Below are 25,585 nucleotides of genomic sequence, written 5' to 3'. Positions count from 1 at the left end.
GTAACTGTTACTTTTCAAACAGAACAGTCTTTAGGTAAAAAGTATTGTTTATTAATGTAATTGACTATTATTTTTAACATGAAATGTGCTTCCAGATATATATACTTGGATCCCTTCTCAAATTGAGGATTATAGAAGACTAGGCCTGTGATTGCATTAGACATTAGCATAAAATACACTGAAGTTGATATTGATTAAGGGAGATAATATCTACAGATTCCTATTACATTATTCAAAAATAAATGGGTCTGTGCTTGGAAAGAGATATATAGACAAATGAACAACATGTTAATATAAGTAAAGGGTATACAGGAGTTCTCTATACTGCTTTACAACTTCTTTGTAATTATGAAAGTATACTAACAAAAATTAAACTTGTTATATTGGTATTCATTTACCTAACAATTTCTTTCACTGAGTGGAAGGTTTTTCAGAGACAATTTACACAAACTAAAGCTGGTAAGCAAGGAATAAGGATAAGTTTGGTATATACATTTCGTGTAATCCTCTTGGCAGGAAGAATCATTTCCAGATCATTTCAGCTGAGCTGAAAATAGACTTCTGCTGAGCATTTCCTAGGTTACACTGCCAAAACATTCTCCTTAGCTCTGGTGGCTTGATGTTTTACTCGTGCTATCTTCTACTTTGTTGGGATTGAAAAGAAATGATATTTCATATCACTGATACCCCACTGCGTTCAGCTATGAGAGCAGAATGGTGAGCTTAAGAGTTACTAAAATAAATGTTAATTGATTGTTACAGAATTGTTTGCCTATCTAACTTTAAAATGTGTGTATGTGTATGTGTATGTACATACTTGAAAATGTCCAAGATTATGGAACAGAGCTTTTTGCTATCATAGAAAGTAAAATTCATGTGAAACCTGAACTAGAGCTCTCAGTATTATGAATGATAGACTCTATCTATCCAAGATGACATGTAGATAAACATTCATTTTCACTTATCCTTTTTCCTCAATATCAGGTTTTTTATTGCTTGTCGAACTTTTCACCTCCACTATTTGCTTAAGGGCTTCATTAATATTTGTTTATCTCACTTTATTTCTATTCCCATATTAAACACAGAGATGGAAAAATAAAGCTTTATATTAAGCAGTGACCAAGAAAGAAGGTCTTAATTATATCTAGTTCCTTTTCGGCCTCAACAAGGCCATTTTTAAATGCAGCAATATTGTTTATCATGTTTAATACTGTCTTGAGGTTTGTAAATATGATAGAATCTATGCTGCTTCTATCCATTCAAAGGAAAAAATAAGAACCATGCACATTTATGCAGCTAGGCAAGGGGAAAATAATATCATATTAAATTTTTGTGCATATTTTTAGAATCAAAAGTTAAACATTAATTTGTAAAAAGTCAATGCCCCAAAATTGATAAGCAACTGATTTTACAGAATGCTTTCAATTGAGCTATGAAACATATTTTGTTATATTCTGGTGTGTTTGTGTGCTTGACAGGAGAGTTTCAATGAAAAATGACCAATGTTACTTTTAGTCAACATGATAGGAGTAGTCTTTAATAATGAGACTGGGAAGTAAAACACTTCCAGATGCCTTAAATTGAGCCACCATAGACTTTGCGTAATATAAATATAGTCTGTACTTCAGTTTTTAGACAGGTTTTAAAATGAAGAGTTATACAATAAAAATACCAAATCTTGGACTAAAGCTGAGCATTTTGGAATGATAAATTTCACTTGGAGATTACATACCAGAGCAAAAATAATTTTAAATATAGCATCTGTCCTTTTTATAACCGTATTTTATATTTTGTTACTTTATTGAGTAGTAAGAAATTTATATGATCCCCAAAATAAAATTATGTATAAGAAAAGTGTTTTCATTTATGTATTTCTCCCTCAATCCTTTCAACTCTGCTCCTACCTATCCATGTTGGTAACCAATTTAATTAGTTTCTGGTTTATCCTTCCTGCATTTCTTTTTATAAAAATATGCAGATAAATGAATGTTTTCTTATTTCTCCTTTCTTTAACATAAAATGTCAAACATTTTATATGCTCTTTTTTTGTACTATTTTACAAATAAAATTTCAATGAGTATCATCATGCAGATGTGTTTCCTATTGAAGATGATTGGATTTAATGATAAAATATTTACAGATTTATTAGATGATATCAAATTTAAATGCATAAGGTTAAAACATTTTGCATTTCTAAAGCAATATACGAGTGCTTAGTTCCCAAATAAACATACTGTTGCACTTTTATTTTTGATCAACTATGAAAAAGAGTTGCTCAGGATATGTTTAATTTTTATTCCTCTTATTATTTATAAAGTTGGAAATTTTTCCTATATTAACAAGCAATTTTCATACTTTGTGAATTATTATTATATGTTCCAATTTTTCTGCAACGTTTCTATTTCTTCCCCTCAACATTTGTAGGATGCTGAGGATTGTTGATATGGTATATTATTTGTGATTAATGTTGCAGGTGTTTGTTTGGCATTTGTCCTTTGACTTTTTAATTGCATTTTGCCCATGTTAAAAATTGTAAAAACTAATTTCAAGTTATAAGTCATTTATTTTATGTCCTTTTATATTGGTATCCTTATTAAAAACAGTTCTGTATATTCAGATTAGCATGATGAATTCACTTATATTTTCTTCTTGTACACACACATGTCTGCGGGTGTTCAATTTTTAATATTTAGATTCATGGCACATTTGGGAAATGGTGTTTTATTACTAAAATATAAGATGTAATTGTGAAAAATAAATATTCATCAACCCCTTTTTCCTTAATGGATTTTAATCAGAAATTGATATTGGGTGTTTAATGTGTTATCATCAGTATACAGATAACCATAAAATTTTCACCTTTGGTTTATTGATATGATAAATTAATGATTTTCCTAACATTGAAATAAACTTGGTCCCTAGTAATAAACCTTTTTCCCATATTGTCATATTGTATCATTTAATTCATACATTTCACTCTATTACTTTATATTTTATTTAAGAACTTTAAATTGATCTGCATTTGTGATATTGGTTTGTAATTTTCATATTCATGTGCTATCATTAGTGGTTTAGATATCAATGTCTGTTTTCATGCTGCTATGAAGAAATACCAAAAACTGGGTAATTTATAAAGGAAAGACGTTTAATTGACTCAGTTACCTATAGCTTGGGAGGCCTCAGGAAACTCACAATCATGATGGAAGGCAAAGGAGAAGCCGACGCCTTTCACACAGGGCAGCCCTAAGGGGTGAGTGCAAGCAGGGGAAATGTCAGATGCTTATGAAACCATCAGATCTCATGATACTTACTCATTATCATGAGAAAAGCATGGGGGAAAATAGCCCCCATAATCCAGTTACTTCCACTTGATCCCACCATCGACACATGGGGATTATTACAATTCAAGGTGAGATTTGGGTGGGAACACCGTTGATAGAACCAAACCATATCAATGTCATACTGGTTATACAGGAAAAAAAAAACCCTTATTTCTGATGTTGTGGAAAAATTAATGTATTTGGGGGATTACATATTTATTAAATGTTTGCTTCGTAAGATTGTAAAACTTTGGGGTTTAAGTGTGTTTTTTGTTTGGTTTTTATTTTTCAAATTACTTTTATTGTTTTATTTTAATTTTTTCATACAATTTTATTTATATTTAAGGCCATGAATTATCCTACAATTATCACTATATACTAAAATATAAAATTTAAAGTATTTATTATTTTTTCATAAGTTTTGTAACTTTTTTACACCATAAATATACGTAATGTTTATTTGTCAATTAAAAAATGAAAGTTAAATACTGTATAGCACTCACTTATTTGAATATAAAGTTTTTTCTATTTGTTGCCCTGCAATATGGAATTTAGGTCATTTAATTTTTTTATAATTTTTTATTTCAATAGTTTTCATGAAACAGGTGGTTTTTGGTTATATGGATAAGTTCTTCAGTGACCATTTCTGAGATTTTCATGCACCTGTCACCAAGCAGTATACACTGTACCCAATGTGTGCTCTTTTATTTCTAGCTTCCCTCCTACCCTTCCTTCGGTGTCCCCAAAGTCCATTATATCATTGTTATGCCTTTGCATTCTCATAGCTTGGCTCCCACTTATGAGTGAAAACATATGATGTTGGTTTTCCATTTCTGAGTTACTTCACTTAGAATAATGGTCTCCAATTCCATCCAGGTTGCTGCAAATGGCATTATTTTGTTTCATTTGATGGCTGAGTAGTATCCCATGTTGTATGTATACTACATTTTCTTTATCAATTGATTGCTCAATGGACATTTAGTCTGGTTCCGCATCTTTGTGATTGTAAATTGTGCTGCTATAAACGTGCATGTGCAAGTGTCTTTTTCATAGAATGACTTCTTTTTCTCTGGGTAGATATCCAGTAGTGAGACAGCTGTTTTGAACAGTAGTTCTACTTTTAGTTCCTTAAGGAATCTCCATACCATTTTTCATAGTGGTTGTACCAGTTTACATTCCCACCAGAAGTGTAAAAGTGTTCCCTTTTCACCATGTCCATACCAACATCTTTTTTTTTTTTTTTTTATATTATGGCCATTCTTGCAGGAGTAAGGTGATATCTCACAGTGGGTTTGATTTGCATTTCCCTGATAATTAGTGATGTTGAGAATGTTTTCATATGTTTGTTAGCCATTTGTATATCTTCTTTTGAGAATTGTATATTCATGTCCTTGGCCTACTTTTTGATGGGATTATTTATTTTTTTTCTTCCTGATTTGTTTGAGTCTCTTGTAGATTCTGGATATTAGTCATTTGTCAGATGTATACGTTTCAATATTTTCTCCCATTATGTGGGTTGTCTGCTTACTATGCTGATTATTTATTTTGCTGTGCAGAAGACTTTTAGTTTAATTAAGTCTTACCCATTTATTTTTGTTTTTGTTGCATTTGCTTTTGGGTTCTTGGTCATGAACTCTTTGCTTAAGCTAATGAGTTTCTCCAATGGTATCTTCTAGAATTGTTATGGTTTCAAGTCTTTGATACAAGTTTATTGTCCATCTGGAGTTGATTTTTGAATAAGATGAGACATGAAGATCCAGTTTTATTCTTCTACATGTGGCTTGCCAATTATCTCAGCATCATGTAATGAATAGGGTGTCCTTTCTACATTTTATGTTTCTGTTTGCTTTGTCGATGATCAATTAGCTGTAACTATTTGACTTTATTTCTGAATTCTCTATTCTGTTCCATTGGTCTACATGCCTATTTTTTATACAAGTGCCATGCTGTTTTTGTAACTGCAGCTTTGTGGTAAAGTTTGAGGTCTGGTAATGTGATGACTCCAGATATGATTTCTAGTTCTGTGGGTTTTTTCTAGTTCTGTGGGTTTTTTTCTAGTTCTGTAAGGAATGGTGATAGTACTTAGATGGAATTACATTGAATTTGTAGAGATTGCTTGTGCTTTTTCAGACTTTTTGATATAGGTATTTAATGCTATAAACTTTCCTCTTAGCACTACTTTTGCTGTATCTCAAAGGTTTTGATACGTTTTGTCACTATCATTCAGCTTAAAGAAGTTTTTAAATTTCCATCTTGATTTTATTGCTGACCCAAAGATCATTCAAGAGCAGATTATTTAATTTCTATGTATTTGTATAGTTTTGAGGGTTCTGTTTGGAGTTAATTTCCAGCTTTATTGCACTGTGGTCTGGAAAAATACTTGATAAAATTTTAATTTTCTAAATTTGTTGAGATTGTTTTGTTAAATATCATATGGTCTATCTTGGAGAATGTTCTATGTGCTGAAGAAAAGAATGTATATTCTGCAGTTTTTGGGTAGAATTTTCCATAAATATTTGTTAAATCTATGTGTTCTAAGGTATAGTTTAAGTCCATTGCTTCTTTCTTGACTTTCTGTCTTCATGACCTCTCTGGTGCTGTTGGTAGTGTATTAAAATACGCCCCCCCCCCCCCCAGTATTGTGTTGCCATCTAGCTCATTTCTTAGATCTAGTTACTAATTGTTTTATAAATTTAGGAGCTCCAGTTTTAGGTGCATATATATGTAGGACTGTGATCTTCTCCTATTGGACTAATCCATTTGTCATCATGTAATGTCCCTCTTTTTTTTTTCTGTTGGTGCTTTAAAGTCTGCTTTGCCTGATATAGGAAATGATATCCGTTCACTTTTGGTTTCAATTTGTGTGGAATATCTTTATATTTACCACAGGTTTAGTGAGTTCTTATGTGTTGGGTGAGTCTCTTGAGGACAGTAGATACTTGGTTGATGGATTTTCATCTATTATATATTTTTCAAGTGGCAAATTTAGGCCGTTTATGTTCAATGCTAGTATTGAGAAGTGATGTAATGTTCCATTCATCATGTTAGTTGTTACCTTAATACCTTGTTTTGTCATTTTGCTTTTGTTTTATAGGCCCTGTGAGATTTATGCTTTAAGGAGGTTCTATTTTCGTATATTTTGAGGTTTTGTTTCAAGATTTAAAACTTCTTTTAGAATTTCTTGCAGTGCTGGTTTAGTAGCAACAAATTCTCTCAGCGTTTGTTTCTCTGAAACACACTTTATCTCTCCTTCATTTATGAAGTTTAGTTTTGCTGGGTACAAAATTCTTCGCTGACAATTATTTTGTTTTAGTAGGCTAAAGACGGTACCCTGATACCTCTGGCTTATAAGATCCCTGATGAGAAGTCTACTGTTAATCTGATATGTTTTACTCTATATGTTTTCTGATGTTTTTGTCTCACAGCTTTTAATGTTCTTTCCATTGTCATGCCTCTAGATAACCTGATGCCTTTATGCCTAAGTGATTATCTTTTTATAATAAATTTCCCAGTGGTTCTTTGAACTTCCTGCATTTGGAAGTCTGGATCTCTAGCAAGACCAGGCAAGTTTTCCTCAATTAATTCCTCAAATACATTTTTCAAACTTTTAGATATCTAACCTTTCTCAGGAACACCATTTTCCTCATCTTTCTCAGGAACAACAATTATTTTTAGCTTTGGCCATTTCACATAATCCCAAGTTTCTTGGAGGCTTTGTTCATTTTTAAATTTTTTTATTTGTCTCTGTCTGATTGGGTTAATTTAAAAGCCTTCTCTTTGAGCTCTGAAGTTCTTTTTTTCACATCTAGCCTACTGTTAAAACTTTCCACTGCATTTTGTTTTTCTCTAAGTGTGTCTTTTATTTTCAGAAGTTGTGATTTTTTTATTCTTTATGATATCTGTCTCTCTGGAGAATTTTTCAACCATATCCTGTATTTTTTTTTTTTTTTATAAATTTAAGTTGTTTTTCACATTTCTCTGGTAGCTCCTTGAGTAGTTTAATTAGCAACCATTTGAATTCTTTATATGACAATTCAGAGATTTCTTCTTGCTCTGGATCCGTTGGTGGGAGCTGATGTAATCTTTTCAGGGTATTAAAGAACCCTGTTTTGTCATATTACCAGAATCACTTTTCTGATTCCTTCACTTTTGGATAGACTATTTCAGTGGAGAGTTCAGAAACTCAAGCCCTGATGTTCAGATTCTCGTCCCATGGGTTGATCCCTTGATGTGATGCTCTCCTCCTTCCCCTAGTGATGGGGCTTCCTGAGAGCTGTACTGCAGTAATTGTTATTACTCTTTGGGGTCTAGCCACCCAGTGAGGCTACCAGGCTTTGGATGGTGCTGGGGGATATCTGCAAAGAGTCTTGTGATGTGATCTGTCTTTAGGCCTCCCATCCATGGATGCCAGCACTTATTCTGGTAGAGGTGGCAGGGAAGTGAAGTAGACTCTGTGAGAGTATTTTGTGTGCTGTCTTTCTTGAATGCTGGTTATACTAGCAGTGAAGTTGTCATGTGGACACACTCAGGAACTCTGGTTAGCCAGGATGTTGCAGGCAATGGAATTAGGTATTGTCTTTTCTTTTCTATGATCTTGGTTATTCTATCATGAGTGCAGTAATGTCTTCAGTTGACTGGCCTCCAGCCAAGAAGAGGTACTTTCAACAGAGCACCAACTATGATAGTAGTAGGGGACCCTAAGCTTGACTTAAGATGGCCAGGGTAAATATTTTGAATTCTCTGTCAATGGGCAGTGCCATTAAGCTCCCAAGAGTATCTATGTTTTGTGCACAGCTACAAAGTCTGGAATGGAAATTCCATCAGATAGGGGCAGGGTTAGGCAGATCTAGGCTCAAACTCTTCTTGGTTAGGGCTTACCTTGGCCACTATGGAGAGTGGGGGTTTGTTCTCAGGCCAATGGAGTTTATGTTTCTTAGGCGACCTTGGCCACCTCTTCTGTATTATATAGTTCACCAGGGAAGTGAGAAATAGCCAGTAGTGAGACGTCTCACCCGGCTCCCATGCAGCTGGCAAGGTCCGTCTCATTCCAGCGGCACTTTGCTCAAACCTTGCCTCAGGCTGTGAGAAGCCTCACTGAGAAAGCAAACATGGCTTTTGCACCCAGCCCCTTCACACCTGCCCACTCCATCGGTGGCAGCCCCTGTGTTCCTGTACTCGCTCATATCTGTAGCATCTTCTGCTTGTCCCCTGGACTTTGCTCAAGAAAATTTGTGCCCAGTTGAAACTTTTGCCTGATTCTCTTTTGCCTGGTACTCAAATGCTGATTTTCTTCTTGGTTTTATTTGTCTTGTCATTATTTCCATTTAAACACGCTGTTTTAGTTGACTCTCATAGAAATAACATTTATTTGGGTTCCTCCCTTTAAGACATTTTAAATGTTTTAAATTGGTGATTTGACTTTTACATTTACTCATTAGAGAATATAATTATTCCAATGTTTAAATTTTATCTAAAAGTATAAATGTTTGTATTTTAAGTATACTTGTTAGCTTTACTCTTAAACCATTTTAATATGTGTAGTCAACTGTTTCTATTAATCTTTTTTTAGCTTATACATTTTTATTGATATACTTTGCCTCATATTATTGTTTATATCATAATCAATAAATGTATTTTTTTCCTGTTTTGTCTCTTATTTTCCAATATTTTGGTTTCATTATTTCTATATTGGCAGTAAATAAAATATGTAAATGGTTATTATTCTATCTTCATTCTGACTTATGGTCATATTTTAGATTTAAAATTAAACATTTATTCCTGGAAACACGCAAACTCCCAAGATTGAATCTGGATGAATTTGAAATATTTAACATACCAACATTGAGTTCCAAAATTGAATCACTAATTCAAAAAAAAAAAATCTAACAACAACAACAAATCCCTGCATCAGATAGATTCACAGCTGAATTATTCCAGATGTACGAAGAAGACCTGGTACCAATTCTACTGAAACTATTCCAAAAAAGTGAGGAGGAGAAACTTCTCTTTAACTTATGCTAAAAAGCCAACATCACCCTGATGCCAAAACAGGGAAAGACACAGTGAAAAAGGAAAACCATAGGCCAATATCTCTGATGAAAATGGATGCAAAAGTCCTCAACAAAATACTAGCAAAGTGAACTCAATAGCACATCAAAAAGTTAATTCACTGTGATCAAGTAGGTTTTTTTCCTGAGATCCTAGGTTGGTTCTACATATGAAAATCAATAAATGAAATTCACCACATAAATAGAATTACAAACAAAAACCATATTATCATCTCAATAGATGCAGAAAGAGCTATTGATAAAATTCAAAATAACTTCATGATAAAAACCATCAATACCCTAGATATCCAAGGAAATACCTCAAACTAATAAAAACAATCTTTAACACACTCATAGATAATATCACACTGGGCAAAAGATGGAAGCATGCCACTTAAGACCCAGAACAAGACAACGATGCCCATTCTCACTACTGCTATTCAACATAGTACTAGAAATTCTAACCAGAGCAATTAGGCAAGGGTAAGAAATAAAAGGCATCCAAGCAGAAAAAGAAGCCAAATTATCTCTCTTTGCTGATGACATGATCTATAGCTAAAAAACCCGAAGGACTTCTCCAAAAGGTTCCTGGAACTGATAAACAAAATCAATGCACAAAAATGATTAGCATTTTTATACACCAACAATTTTCAAGCCAAGAACCAAATCAACAATGCAATCCCATTTACAATAGCCACAAAAATTAAAATACTCAGAAATCCGCCTAACTGTAAAAAGGAGATAAAACATCTCTACAGAGCACTGCTGAAAGAAATAGACAACATAAATGGAAAAACATTCTATACTCATGGCTCTTCTAATTTCATGTCTGTTTATTTTACCAATTTGAAATGGATTCATATTTAAAGAGTATCTTCTCTTTCAGTGCAAAAAATAATCTTTTAGTGGATGATTTTAGTTTTCTGAGGATGTTGGAGAAGAAACTCTACAGATTCTTTTTCTTGTTCTCCTGGATTTTCACAACATACATTTACTTCTATTGCTTTTATTTTGTCATAACATCAGTGTAAATAGATGGCTAATGGTGGGAAGCAAGTTTCTCATTGTTTGAGTTAAAAGTTACATAGAGGCTATATGGTAATATCCATGAGGTGATACATTAAAGTTGGATATCTCTGTTTAAACTCAGGTAGCTTAATGTGGAGACAGATGGTTATATGCAAAAATATTTGCAAAATGCACATACACATAGCATATACACAAATATATTTTTTGAATGGTTTTCTGAAAGAACTAGCAACACCCTAGTAGCAATAAACTCAAATATTGGTCTCTAATATAATTCTTTAATTCAAGAATCCAGGAAAGATAGCCTCATTCAAAAAGGCTGCCAAAAGACTCCTTGGAGAAATGTCTGATTCTCGGGCTGGAACAGAAAATGTAGAAGTTGAGCTTAGGGTAAAAATGGAAGTGCTGAAAACCAAACAAACCAAACCAAACCAAACAACCACACAATGAAAAGTATCAAGGAGACCAGAGTCTGCCAAATGAGCTCCCAAAGAACAGAACTAGGAAAAAAACTAAGCAAGAAAATTAAGTAATGTTGAATTTTAACCCAAATTGTAACATAAATACCCATGAACCATGTTTACATAAATACATAATCAAAACCAAGCACTCAATAAATAAATACATGGAAAAAAGAGACAAACTTCTAATAATTTATGTAGAGAGTTTGCCCTCAAGGAGGAGCACAAGTTTCCACTCCTTAAATGTAGATTGCACATGATGACTTCCTTCCAAAGAGTACAGTAAGGGGAAGAGGGACATTACACTAAAAAATAAGACAAACACTTTATCAGCTAAGTGGTCAAAGTCAACCATCACATCACACTGATGTCATGCAGCTTTGACAGAATTAGATAAAAATAACACTTAACCTCTGTGATTCCTACAACTTAGAACTCTAGTTTAATCGTATTAGAAACATTAAAGAAACATTAATTGAGGGACATTTTACAAATACCTGGTTAGTACACCTAAAAGCTGTCAAAATTATCAAAAATGAGAAAAATCAAAGAAGCTATAATAGCCAAGAGGAGTCTAAGAGACCATATGTCTAAAGGTAATGTGGAAATCTAAACGCAACCCTGGTTCCAGAAAAGAGACACAATGAAAAGCTGAGTAACTGAATAACTTGTGAACTTAGTTAATAATAACACATCAATATTGATTTATTAATTGTAATGAATGTTTGATACTACTGTAGGACATTGATAGAGAAAATGACATGTGGTATGGGAAACTTTATAGTATCTTTTTTTCCTATATATGAAAACTTTTCTGAAGAGTAATGTTTATTAAATTGAAATGTAAACATATTACTATTTTCTATTCCACTAGTATATGACTATAATCCATTCCCTAGTGAATTTTGAGATATTTATGTAGTCCTGACACAGATACTAACATAGTTTGGCTCTGTGCCTCCACCCAAATCTCACCTCGAATTGTAATAATCCCCACATGTCATGTAAGGGACAAGATGGAAGGTAATTAAATCATGGGGGTGGGTTTTTCCTGTAATGTCCTCATGATAGTGAATAAGTCTCACCAGATCTGATGGTTTCATAAAGGCGAGTTCCCCTGTGCATTCTCTCTCTTCCCTGTTACCATGTAAAATGTGACTTTGTTCCTCCTTTGCCTTCTATTACAATTGTGAGACCTCCTCAGTCATGTGGAACTGTGAGTCAATTAATCCTCATTTATTTATAAATTCCCCAGTCTTCAGTGTGTCTTTATTGGCAGCGTCAGAACAGACTAACAGCAAATTGGTTCCAGTAGAGAGGGGTGCTGTTGTAAAGATACCCAAAAATTTGGAAATGACTTTGGAACTGGGTAACAGGCAGAGATTGGAATAGTTTGGAGGGCTCAGAAGAAGACGGGATTATGTGAGAAAGACTGGAACTTCCTAGATACTTGCTAAATGGCTTTTTGACCAAATGCTGCTCATCTCAGATGGAGATGAGAAACATGCTGGAAACTGGAATAAAGGTGACCCTTGCTATGTTTTAGCAAAGAGACTGGCTGCATTTTGCCCCTGCCATAGAGGTCTGTGAAACTTTGACATTGAAAGAGATGATTTAGGGTATCCTACAGAGGTGATTTGGGTGCTGTTAAAAGCATTTAGCTTTATGTATTCACAAAGATGTGGTTTGGAATTGGAACTTATGTTAAAAAGAGAAGCAGAGCATAAAAGTTTCAAAAAATTGCAGCCTGATGATGGAGTAGAAAAGACAAACCCATTTTCTGAGAAGAAATTCTAGCCAGCTGCAGAAATTTGCACAAGTAATGAGAAGTCAAATGTTGATCACCAGGACTATGGAGAAAATGTCTCCAGGGCATAGCAGAGACCTCTGCAGCAGCCTCCCCCATCACAGGCCTAGAGGCCTAGGAGGAAAATTGGTTTCCTAGGCTAGGTCAGGGGACCCCCTGCTGTGTGCAGCCTAGGGTCTTAGCGCTCTGCCTCCCAGCTGCTCCAGCCATGGCTAAAAGGTGCCAAGGTATAGCTCAGGCCATGACTTCAGAGGATGCAAATTCCAAGTCTTGGTAACTTCCATGAGGTGTTGAGCCTATGGGTGCACAGAAGTCAAGAATTGAGGTTTGGGAAACCTTTGTCTAGATTTCAGAGGATGTATAGAAATGACATCATTGAGAAGCTCTGCTAGGACAGTGTGGAAAAGAAATGTGGGGTGGGAGCCACCACACAGAGTCCTCACTGTGGCACTGCCTAGTGGAGCTCTGAGAAGAGGGCCACTGTCCTCCAGACCCCAGAATGGTAGATCCACCAACAGCTTGTACTGTGCACCTGGAAAAGTAATAGACACTCAACACCAATCCGTGAAAGCAGCCAGAAGGGGAGCTGTACCCTGCAAAGCTATAGGAGTGGAGTTGCCTGAGGCCATGGGAGCCCACCTTTTGCATCAGCATGATCTGGTAGTGAGACATGGAGTCAAAGGAGATCATTTCTGAGCTTTAAGATTTGGCTTCCCTGCTGGATGTTGAACTTGCATGGGGTCTGTAGCCTCTTCATTTTGACCAATATCTCCCATATGAAGAGGATGTATTTACTCAATATCTGTACCCTCATTGTGTCTAGGAAGTGACCAACTTGCTTTTGACTTTACAGTCTCATAGGCAGAAGGGACTTGCCTTGTCTCAGATGAGAGTTTAGACTTGGACTTCTGAGTTAATGCTGAAATGAGTTAAGACTTTGGGGGATTATTGGGAAGGCATGACTGGTTTTGAAATGTGACGACATGAGATTAGGGAGGGGCTAGGGGTAGAATGGTATGGTTTGGCTGTGCGTCCCTACCCAAATCTCCCCTTGAATTATAATAATCCCCACATGTGGTGGAAGAGACCCACTGGGAAATACCTGAATCATGGGGGCAGGTATTTCCAGTGCTGTTCTTGTGATAGTGAATAAGTCTCACAAGATTTGATGGTTTTATAAAGCGGAGTTCCACTACACAAGCTCCCTTGCCTGCTTCCATGTGAGACATGGCTTTGCTCCTTATTTACCTTCTGCCACGATTGTGAGGTCACCCCAGCTCTGTGAAACTGTGAATCAATTAAACCTCTTTTCTTTATAAATTACCCAATCTCAGGTATGTCTTTATTAGCACTATGTGGACAGACTAATACAGATGCCCACTGTTTTAATTTTCAATTTTTTCAAATATTTCTTTACTTGATGTGAGGATTACAATTTTTGGGAAACAAATTTCAAATCGAAATGGCTTATCACCTTTTACTACTTTCAAAAATAAAAGCTTCTGACATCAAGAATTTCTTGGGTTTTTATGGGAAAACAAATAGTACATAAAATCTATCATTTTAGTTGCAATGTTATGTATGACAACTTATAAAATGGACATATTCCCTATAGAGTATGTTTGCTACAATATTAAGCTTTGCTAAATACTGCATGCTATTTGTCATGTTTTGATTAGTGAAATATACAAAACATTGATGATACTAAATACTGTAAGAATTAGCTAGGAAAGATATTACACAAATAAATCATATCGAAATGTTTTGTTAGTGTAAGACAAATAGCTTTATAAAAACTATTTCAATAATGTACCATATGTTGATTTGATTACCAAGAATAATAATGATTTGTAAAAAGGAAATTATACATGAGTCACTACCATCCCTTGAGAAATTAAATATCAAAATATTTTTGAGTCTCATGTATAACTTCAACTCCCTGTACTTTTTAAAGAAGAACCTTATGATTTTGTTTTTATTCAAATTTAATCTCTAAAGTCTTTCAGATGAGTAACAAATCAGTTTTGTGTTTCTAAACAAAATTAGTAGTTAGTTACCCTTTAATTTTTTAATAAAAATGCATTTCATACTCAGAAGAAAAAGTTCATTGATCAAATTATTAGACACGTAAGAAAGCAGCATATTAATCAGTGGTTACTTTTCAAGCATTACCTGTTGGAATGACTAATGCTAATTTAAATAGCTATTGTCTCACTTTTTAGACATCAGAAGTGTTTTTAGTAATATCCTTGACATAGAGATAAAATTCCTGCTAGTTATTTGAATCATCAATCAGTATCTTTGTATACACACACACACATGCATGCACACAACTATTTTTCTTCAAAATGCAACACAATTTTTATAAAGACATTTGCTTGATACAGGTTGATGGGTACCATGATTTTTTTAAGTAAACACAATTCTTTACGGTTTTTTTTCTAAAAAATGAGTCAATAAATTATGATATGTTTTATATATAGTTTATTTTAAAATAGAATCCAATTACGAGAAGGGAAGAGTTTTATGTAATTTTCAAGAATCAAGTGCTGTTGCTTGTTTGGCTGCCTTTTAAAATATTCTCACAAACTTTCTTAATATCATTGAAAAATATAAACAAAGCCTTACTTCATGAAGAAAAGTCATTATTTTGTACCTCAGTTTCATTTTCTGCACATCACTTTCCTCTTTTTTTCTGTAACTCTTCAACCGACTGGCAGAGCTAAAGTCTCTCTGAATCTATTCTGTTTCAGAAGGCTGCCTGATTCACAAATCATTCTTTGTTCAGTTAACCCATTTATGCATGAGGTTGCAATTTTTTGAAGTTTTGCAATCAGACCTTGATGATGACTTTGAGCAGTAAGATATAAATAATTCCCATACGCTTAGCATTCCAGTAATAGAACACTAGGCATAAAAGAGTTTTAAACTCTGTTGAATTTAATTTGTCTAAAGTTTCTCTTTTAACAGATGGTGTCAGAAGTTGGATCTGGACTAGAGTTTCTAGAGACTCACAGGAGCCTTAAGACCAAGCAAGGTGTTCGCTGGACCCATTGTGTCCATTACTCTCTCCCAGCAACTAAGGATTATGGGTAAGTAGTTGTCTCCAAGCTCAACAATTTATGTTTTGAGTATCTTAGGCTTGTTTGAATAATTTTTTAAAAATCTGAAATGGGTTTGGAAGTTTCAACAAAAATTAGGCTAGATCCAGGATTAGATGGATTTGATGAATAGCTGGATTGGATCCCATTACAGGCCTCAGTTGTCTGACTGGGTCAGACAGAAAGTGGCAGTAAATGGCAATATTGCAGAGGTGTGGATTCTATCTCTCAGAAATTCACAGGAATTTTTTTTTTTTATAATCTATCTGCTGTGTTTATTGAAATTTCTTGAGATCCATGCTGAGTCCAGGCATAAAGAATGCTTTATTTGCCCTATGTTTTAGTAGACTCTATCCGGAGCCTTTTTTTTTTTTTTTTTTTTTTTTGTTAAGGAAACAGTAGCTAAGTTAAAGAAAACCACCTATTGAAATAAACAGTTCTCCAAAATACCTTTCTGACATTTACCTGTCTTGAAATCCTTCTTTAAAAGAAATTTGCAACTGTAAAGAAAATTTTACTTTGTAAGGGTGCCAAAGAGGGAAGACTGGGTTGAAATTCTTACCATTGTTTGAAATTGACATAAAAGTCCTACCTTTGTTCAAGATGCTTCTCTCAGCCATCTCATTTTAACTGGGCCTTTATGCACTACCTTTTTCCATGATTTGAATAAATGATTTTTCAAATATTTGAGCAATATTTAAAGCTAAAGTATCAGCTATGTGCTTTTGAGATACAAATTTTCTACCTTGTAACACCTGAATCATCCCTTTAGAAATGTAAATTTAGTATTGTTTAGCTAACAATTGCTGAGGCCAAGGAAACAAGTCATTTGAGAGTTGATAGGCTGAATGGGGAAAAGAAATACTATTTGAAAACTGGCAAATGAGAATTCTTTGTAACAGCTAAGATCTGCCTCTGTTTGTCTATATTTCTATAGGTGTTACCTGTGTATAATAATACTTGATAGAAATAGTTTTGAAATTCTTGGTAAACTAAAATAGAAATGGCTTCGGAGTTATCAGTTTAATATAATTCAGACATTTTTGCATGTGTCTACTGGTTAGACAGGTTATGTTGTCTCTGCTATGTGTTTTACAGTTAGGCAGGTTTATGTTGCCTCTACTTTGTGTTTTAAGGTCGTAAAACTGCTGCTTCTATAAACTTTTTGATACTTGCTTGATATAATTGTTAGTCTATGTTTTCAGTATTGAGCTTCTTGATTCTAGGGTCAGGACAGGTGGCCAACGTGAGGCCTGGGAACATGTCCTCAGTGAATTCACTACCAGCTGCAAGGGAAAGTCAAACCCACTGTCACTCCTTCCTCTATGGTCCAACTTTGCCTCCTGGGCAAGCTGGGAGGGCTTGAACCCTCCACACATAGTCTTTACAGCTTTATCTTCTGTCTTAAGTGCTATAACTGGTGAGTAAATTCAGCACCCAGATGTGCCTTGCCCTCCATAAATATCCTAGGTGTTATATGGCTACTTGAGACCTATAATGACTGGGGAAGACATAAGGGAGAGTACCTGTGTCATAGTTTCCAAATATTTTTCACTTTTCAGTAATTTAAAATCTTAAAGTCATGTTCTATTAAATTAAATAATAGATAATTATAAAATTTCTAAGTCATTTGTAATTAGTGAAACATTAATTATTAAATATAAGTTTCAACTGACATACTTTGTCACCTAATTCTTCTATGATCTAGAAAAACTAAATATATCTAGATCTGTTAATAAGCAAAACATTAAGGAAACATGTCTTTCTAAAATATTATGAAATGGCTTTCATCTATAAATACTGATATAAAACAGTACATAATTACTTCCTATGTTTTCACTAAAAATTAGGCTTCCTAAGAGTTAAAATTGTAGTTAATGTGTATAATTAAAACCACCAGATATAAAATATTCTATATACAAAACGTGCATTACAAAGCAAGTTACCCTTTTGGTGACAAAAGTTGTAAAAGCATGACAATGTGTGATTTTGAAAAAAATAATTTTCTCTAGTTTCAAATTTACTTAAATATTGCTTCAAATTAAAGAAATGAAAAGATATAGATAAAAAATAAAGAGTTGGAAAGAGAAAGAAAGTAGAATAAAATTTTGTAAGAGATAACAAAAGGTTTTTAGAAATCTTGTGTGGTCAAAATAATGACTGAGATTGGCTTATTAGAGTTTATTAAATTAGTTTTGGAATTGATAATACATTAATACAAAGGTGAAAGTTTGGTTTTCTCTTTTAAACAAGAATTTTCATGTGGCACAGTTGTGACAGTAGAAGATTTTTATTCACATTTTGAGTAAACTGCAAAAAAAAAAAAAAAAAAAAAAGAGAAAGAGAGCAAAAGAGAGACAAGGGATAGAAAAACAGAGTCTGTCTCGCTATTTTCCTCAGCTCTTTCAATTGGAAAATTGAGTCTCCTATCAAAGAATAAAAGTTTTTGCTTTTTAAAACATTTTTTTACCACTTTGGCTAAATGAAAGGCTATTATTTAGTCACGTGATTCTATTTTGTCATGTGACCTGTGATTCTATTTTGATTATTTTAAGCCTTTGTAAGAAAAAATGTTTAACCTTTTTGAGTTATGTTTCAATGAATATGTTATTAATGTATGTCCTAATGCTGTATGAGATTCATAAAATTTTGACGTATCTTGGTATATTTTGTTAGTCATAATTATTGTAATTATGTTAAATTATTGTAGGCCACGGAAATAACCACATTTTCTTGTCAACTGTGTTTTTAACTATGACCATTTTAAGTTGTCTACAGTTAGTTGCTTAACTCTGATGTAGTTTCTGGAAGTTCTTCACAAGCAGGTAGAATTTTATGGTATTATTTCTTCAAAAAGATTCATGGAAAATATGGAAAAGGCACTGACAAGCACTCTTGAGTACAGATTTTCCGTAACTATGAGATCATATCATTTGGTTTGAGTAAGAATTTAAAAAACTCCAGGAGACTGATTGGTTCATAAATCTGCTAACCCGAGTGGTACAAAATTCAGTTACATACAAGGAAATACCCTGCAAGATTTCATGCGAAATCAGCCAGCATTAAAATTGTTAAAATATGCAGTTTGGATGAACTCCATGGCACAAGTCAAATTACCAATGATAACCCATTTATTAAGCAGTGTTAGGAACCTGAATTAAGGTAATGAAATTAGTATTTAGGAGCATACAAAACCAATGTTAAGAATGGACTCATGGAGAGTCAATTGTTTTTTGCTCAATTAAACTCTGTAAAATTTAATTTGTTTAAAGTTTTTCTTTTAACACGACTAAAAATCGATCATTCGCAAACCACATAAACTTATGTGAATTTTAATGAGAGCACAACCAAAACCATAAATAATCTTATTTTAAACAGCGCCGTTGGATCTCCATTGGCAATAATGTCTGGGACCACTATCATTAAATATTCTGCATCTTTAACTTGAAAACTTAAGCTTCTTCCTTAGAGTTATAGGTTGTTTGGTGGCATATTCTTCCAATAGAGACCAGTTCCATCAAAATTTAGAATTTGATATGTGGCATAGCATTCATTACCAATCGATATTGTAACTAGAAATGGCTTTACATCTTCACTTTCTGCACTGTCAGCACCAAAATTTAGTTAAAGTTTTGGCAAAAATAGAGTAGTTCTTGAAGCCATTACTTATATAAAGACTATATAAAGAATTCAGCTTCTGCAGAAATTTCAACATTTCTTTCTAAAGATTTTTATATATTGCTTAGGCTTTCTTAGGAAAATGTCCCTTAATGATTCATAACTTTCATGTATTATGAAAATTACCTATAAAGTAATGCTACATCTACATAATACTAGCAACACTGTGGAATTGGATATTGTACAACATAAACTACAGAAACAATATAAATTATAGTATAACAGATTATATTTAATATTTTTGTCTGTTTTATACATTTAGAATATAATACAGCTGACTTATTACAAAATGTTAGTAATTTTACATCTACTGACAAATTTTTTCTAAGGTTTTTTAAGTACTCACACCATTGATTTAGTTCAGGACTTCATAATCTCCTCCATTACATTTTTATTATATTTTGGCTAATTCTTTCAAATATTTTTATATTTGTTGAAAATAAATTATAATATTTTTATAATTTGGTCTTATATCACTTATTCAAATTCTCCTCACATGTTACACATTTTACCTTGAGCACTAGTTTAATTTCTTAACTGTTCCCTGCACATTATCATTACAGTATCTTCAAGACATGCTCCAAGGATAACCTAAATTTAAGCTGTCAGGATAATTTACCTGTAGAATTGCGTTTAGGATAGAGCAATAATGGCACAAAGAAACATAAATTAATTTTCTCAAATAAATAGGTACTGAGATATAAAGAGCAGCCTAATTTATCAGCACTGTGAAGAGAACATCGAACCAGGTTTGTTCTATCAGCCTCAAACCATGTAATTTTATAATCAAAATTACCTTTTAGTACAAAATGGTTACAGGAGCATTAGCCATCTCATGTGCTTACCAGACAGCAGGAAAGAAGAAAGAGAAAAGGGTAAAGCTTACTTGTTATTTAAAAAAATAAATATAAAAAAAGAATCCTATAGTTTTCATACAACATAACAACACTTCTTTAATGAATACATAGTTATTTGGCTACAGACATAAAAGAAGTTGGAATATAATGTGGTAAATTATGTTTCAAATACCACATTGAATTATATTTAGTAATAATGTAATTTTGGATTCTATAGGCATAAATGTGAATTCCATAAATCTTTAATTTTATTTCTTTAAGTTTTTGCATCAATTGTGCATTTACTTTTAAAATAATTGAAGACAAATACTGTTTCCTTTATGTTATGAAAACTTGCACAATAATCATATATCCTTAAGATGTAAAAATATTTTTTCATGAAGTGAGCTATTTTCCAAAGGTTTGTTTTTTGAAAAGTTACCAAATTTCTTTTCTCAGTTTATTTATATTTTCAACCTCTGTTTAACTCACTTTGAATTTTTTTCATTTTCCTAGAAAATTCAACATGGCAATCAAATGCTCACATTTATTACCATGGAGCAAGCAATATCCTACAATTAACATATAGCAAGTAATCTCTTATAATTTTAATTGTATATTTGTGTATATTTAATTGTATATTTACTTATTTTGTTGTCTAGATTTGATTGTAGTAGTTTTGTATTCATTTTCACAATTTGAGTAAGAAGGGCTATAACAAGCTTCTGAGTCTTTCAAGAACCAAATCTGGATTTGCATTAAATTAACCGCTTTTCCCTTTTATTTAAAAAAACACTACTTTTATGTTTATCTTTAGTGATTATTAGTCTGTTATTTTCCAAAAATTTTAGTTGAATGCTTTATTTTCCATTTTAAATATCACCAATATATTTATCCAAGTGTTTAAAACCATGCTCTTCCATTCTTCACAAATCCAGAGCATCGCTAATCTTCCAAAAGTATCACTGTTTAACATTTTTGAAGCTTGAATATTGTACAGTCGACTTTCCAAATTGACAGGTTCTGCGTTTGCAGATTTAACCAACTTTTGATCAAAAATAAAAGAAAAAGTATAAAAATAACAACATAACAGTAAAAACCAATACTAATAAAAAATCAGTATAGTATAACAACTATTTACATAGCATTATGTTGCATTAGGTATTATAAGTAATCTAGAAATGATTTAAATTTGTAACAGAGTTTGTGTATATTATATGCAAATATAATACCATTTTATGTAAGGGACTGAAGGATTTGCAGATTTTGATTTAGAGGTCCTGCAACCAATTTCCTGCAAATACCAAGAGACAAATGTGTGGTAAATTATCTTGTCTTCAAAGAAACTATGCATAGTTAACATAAGTGCAGGTTTACTTTCTTCGTACTACTTACATGGAGCTGTTCTGTAGCTACCGTAAAGTATATACACTTCAATTTACACCTTTATTGCTTTTTTAATGCATGAAAACATTTCCCACAAAATTTTTATGTAAAAAAATATTCACTTGAAAGGTAAATATAGCAAATAAAATTCTATTCAATTAAGTTGGTACCTATATGTGTTAAGAAACTAAATTTTCATTCCAGTAATTATTATTATTATTATTATTATTATTACTTTTGAGACGAAGTCTCAAACTGTCGCCCAAGCTGGAGTGCAGTGGTGCCATCTCGGCTCACTGAAACCTCCACTTCCCAGGAGATTTAAGCAATTCTCCTGCCTCAGCCTCCCAAATAGCTGGGACTACAGGCACGCACCAGTATGCCCAGCTAATTTTTGTATTTTTAGTAGAAGTGGGGTTTCACTACGTTGGCCATGCTGGTCTTGAACTCCTGACTTTGTGATCCATCCACCTCGGCCTCCCAAAGTCCTGGGATTACAGGCGTGAGTCATGACATCCAGCACCGGTAATTACTTTTAAACTAAGAAATCTAACTATTTTCTCCTCTTTGCAACATAACTATACGTATTATCACTCTTTTTAGATATAGCTACCTACATTCAGTATAATTCTTGACATTAATCTATTTTCTAACCAAACAGTGCTTGCTTAGTCATTTGGTCATTTGATTAAATTTTAAAGCATAGGTAACTTTCCAATATATTTTATCAAAGTCTCTTTGATCTTTCCTAACTGAAAAGGTTATACAGAGCCCATTTACAACAATGGAAGGATTCATAAAAACAAGAGGTAACATATCACACACCTGAGCATGAGTGGTCAAAGAGAATTTATTGAGAAAATATACTTATGCCCTTCAGATTTCACCCTTATTAATTCTTCAGCATTTATAAGCTTTATTTAGCAGATTCATTAATATTTTGTTTTAGTTGAACAAGTGGGAATCTGAAATGAGCCATTTTGGAAGTAGCTGGACAAAAGCCTACTCTCTTCAGTTTAGCCACATTGCCCTTCTTTGCATATCAATGGCCGCATTTCTCATTTTCCCCTGTGTCAGGCAGCACTGATGCAAGCACAAAGCTTCTTTTGAATTAATAGAAGATGAACACTGGGGTCAATTTATCAGACCTAGAAGGAGAGAAGAAATGAGCTCAACAAGCCGAGGAATGATCTGGAATACAAAGACAAGAGCAAAATGAGATTATACTAGATACATTGCTTTATATTCTGTTTTGATTCTAATAATCAAATAGCTTTTACAGCTTTAAATTTTGATTATTCCTTTTTATTTTTTAGGAACTTAAATTAATTGAGCATATGCAAAGAATAACATATTTATTTATAAATAATTTATTTGGTGATCTGTAGATAATAGAAAAATAAATCATTTCCTCTTATATATACAATGATATATAAGAAACGTATCCTGAAGAATGTTTCTTGCTATATTGTTTTAAAGCAGCATTGTTCAATAGATACATAATGTGACACAGATGTAATTAAGAATTTTTCAAGAAACCCCATTAAGAATAATTTTAAAAAGCAGATAAAGTTAGTTTTACTAATTTATTTTATCTAGTATTTTCAAAATATTACTCCAAATGTAATCATTATGTGAGTATTAATGCAATATCTTGTATTTTTGTTTTTACATATCAAGCCTTCAATATTGATTATGCTTTTTATATCTGATAGAGTATTTTAAGTGCTCAATAATCATATGTAGGAATGGCTTATATATTAGGTAGTGCCAGGTCAAGAGAAATAGACCATTACAATGATAATTGAGAATAATCTTTTGGATGTTTTGTTGAATGCAATCATTTATAAGCTCAAATATTTACTATATACTGGCCGGGAGCAGTGGCTCTCGCCTGCAATCCCAGCACTTTGGGAGGCCAAGGCTGGCAGATCACGAGGTCAGGAGTTCGAGACAAGCCTGATCAACATAGTGAAACCCCATCTCTACCAAAAAAAAAAAATACAAAAATTCGCTGGGCGTGGTGGCGCGGGCCTGTAATCCCAGCTACTCAGGAGGCTGAGGCAGGAGAATCGCTTCAATCTGGGAGGCGGAGTTTACAGTGAGCAGAGATTGTGCCACTGCACTCCAGCCTGGGCGACAGAGCAAGACTCTATTTCAAAAAAAAAAAATGTACTGTATATTTAGTGACTGCTATGTCATATAATCTGTATAACTAAATATATATTGAGCCTTTGCCACTCTGATTATGTGATAGTATCTTTATTTATCTTTATTTCCACAGATTATCTTTTACCAAAATAAAAAACCAAATCAAAAATGAAGCCCCATATCACTGTATTGACCATTGGAGGCATTTATGTCTTCCTTTTTCGTATCTATGTAGCTCAGTTCTTATAAGAATACTGTTTGGGAAATAAATTTATTCAAAGATTTTTTATTCAAGAGTCAGCTAACTTTATTACAAACTACCAGAATTTATATAAGTTGTTATCAATCTCTGAGTCTCTGAAAGTTTAATTGTGATAATGATAATGTCATAATTACAGTACCAGCTTCATAGATAACCTGTGTATCACAGGCAGAATCCTAACCCTCCCCACCAGCAAGATGACAAATTCTGATCCCTGGAACATGTGACTATGAGAGACATCTCTCCCATGATTATATATTATGTGGCACAGCTGACTTTAAGATAGGAGATTATCCCAGAGGCCTGGCCTAACCATTTGAGATTTTAAAAGCAGAGAATTTGTTTCCAGCTGATGGCTGAAGAAGTCAAAGAGATTCAAAACAGGAAAAGGATTCAATGTGCTCTTGTTGCTTTGAAGATGGAGGAGGTCACTGAAGAAGGAATGACATATAGCCTTGGGGTGTAGTAGCAGACATCAAGATGACAGCCATCAATGACACTCCTGTAAGAAACTGGATTTTCTCAACAACCTGAATAACCTTGGAAATAGATTCTTCCCCAAAGCCTGCAGATAGCAGTGACACCCAGTGAGTGACACCTTGATTTTTGCTTTATATTGGTCTTATGGGACCTGGAGCAGACAACCTAATAAGGCATACTGGATTTATCACTTACAGAACTATGAGAAAAAAGTGGTATTGTTTTAAGCCATGAAATTTGTGGTAAATTATTACAGCAGCAATGGAAACCAATATACTATGTGAAAATATCTTGCAAACATTAACATGATTTCTAAATTTTAGGCATTATAATTAGAACATATAATCCATTGGATCCTCTGTTTTATTTAAATTCTTTGTACATAGATTAGCCTGGTCTATTCTATGACCAAATGTAGTATTTCTAAATACAGTACTTCCTGCAGTTTTCCAATTTGTATGTTATCCTTATTAACATGAACTATTTGAGAGTAATAACAAGCAAGTGCTAATCAATTACTATTGTGGAATAACTCAAATAGTCTAATCTAATTAATGGGACATAGTAGAACACCATTAACAACATATCTACTTTATTTTCTATCCCACATACCATAGCATGGGGCAGGGTAATTTTCTTAATAAATAATGACAAGTAATTCTGATAAAGACACTGACAAATTATGGTGGCAATATTCAAAATTTAAAGAGAAGACAAATATACTTCAAAATTAATGTATTTCTATAAAAGACTTTTATAGTACTTTTCAAAATCAATTGAATATTTTATTAATTGCAAGTATGTCAAATATAATAATCGTTATTCTGATATTCAAGACCAGTTGGTGAATATTATGAATATTAATGATTTATAGTGAAATTTAGTCTCAATGACTATGATTTTTTTTAAAAAGGCTTGATTTGGAGTAACACCATGCATTTTAACATACAGGTGTAGAATACATGTTCCAGATAGTGTGCTGCAATGGTTATTTTTCATGTGAACACACACACGTTTTCTTAGGTTA

General features: G+C 33.2%; 1 long non-coding RNA gene across 1 annotated transcript; it reads left to right on the top strand.

Moving 5' to 3' along the window:
• The first annotated feature begins 589 nt into the window (after window positions 1–589).
• Window positions 590–25,265, top strand: LOC126940164 (uncharacterized). Its single transcript, XR_007720637.1, has 3 exons — window positions 590–717; window positions 15,635–15,756; window positions 24,247–25,265. It is a non-coding gene; the product is annotated as an uncharacterized LOC126940164 (long non-coding RNA).
• Window positions 25,266–25,585: the final 320 nt, after the last annotated feature.

This window comes from Macaca thibetana, chromosome 17 (assembly GCF_024542745.1).
Source record: "Macaca thibetana thibetana isolate TM-01 chromosome 17, ASM2454274v1, whole genome shotgun sequence".
NCBI lineage: Eukaryota > Metazoa > Chordata > Mammalia > Primates > Cercopithecidae > Macaca > Macaca thibetana.
The sequence above is the reverse complement of the archived record's forward strand: the minus strand, read 5'-3'. Positions and strand labels throughout refer to the sequence as shown.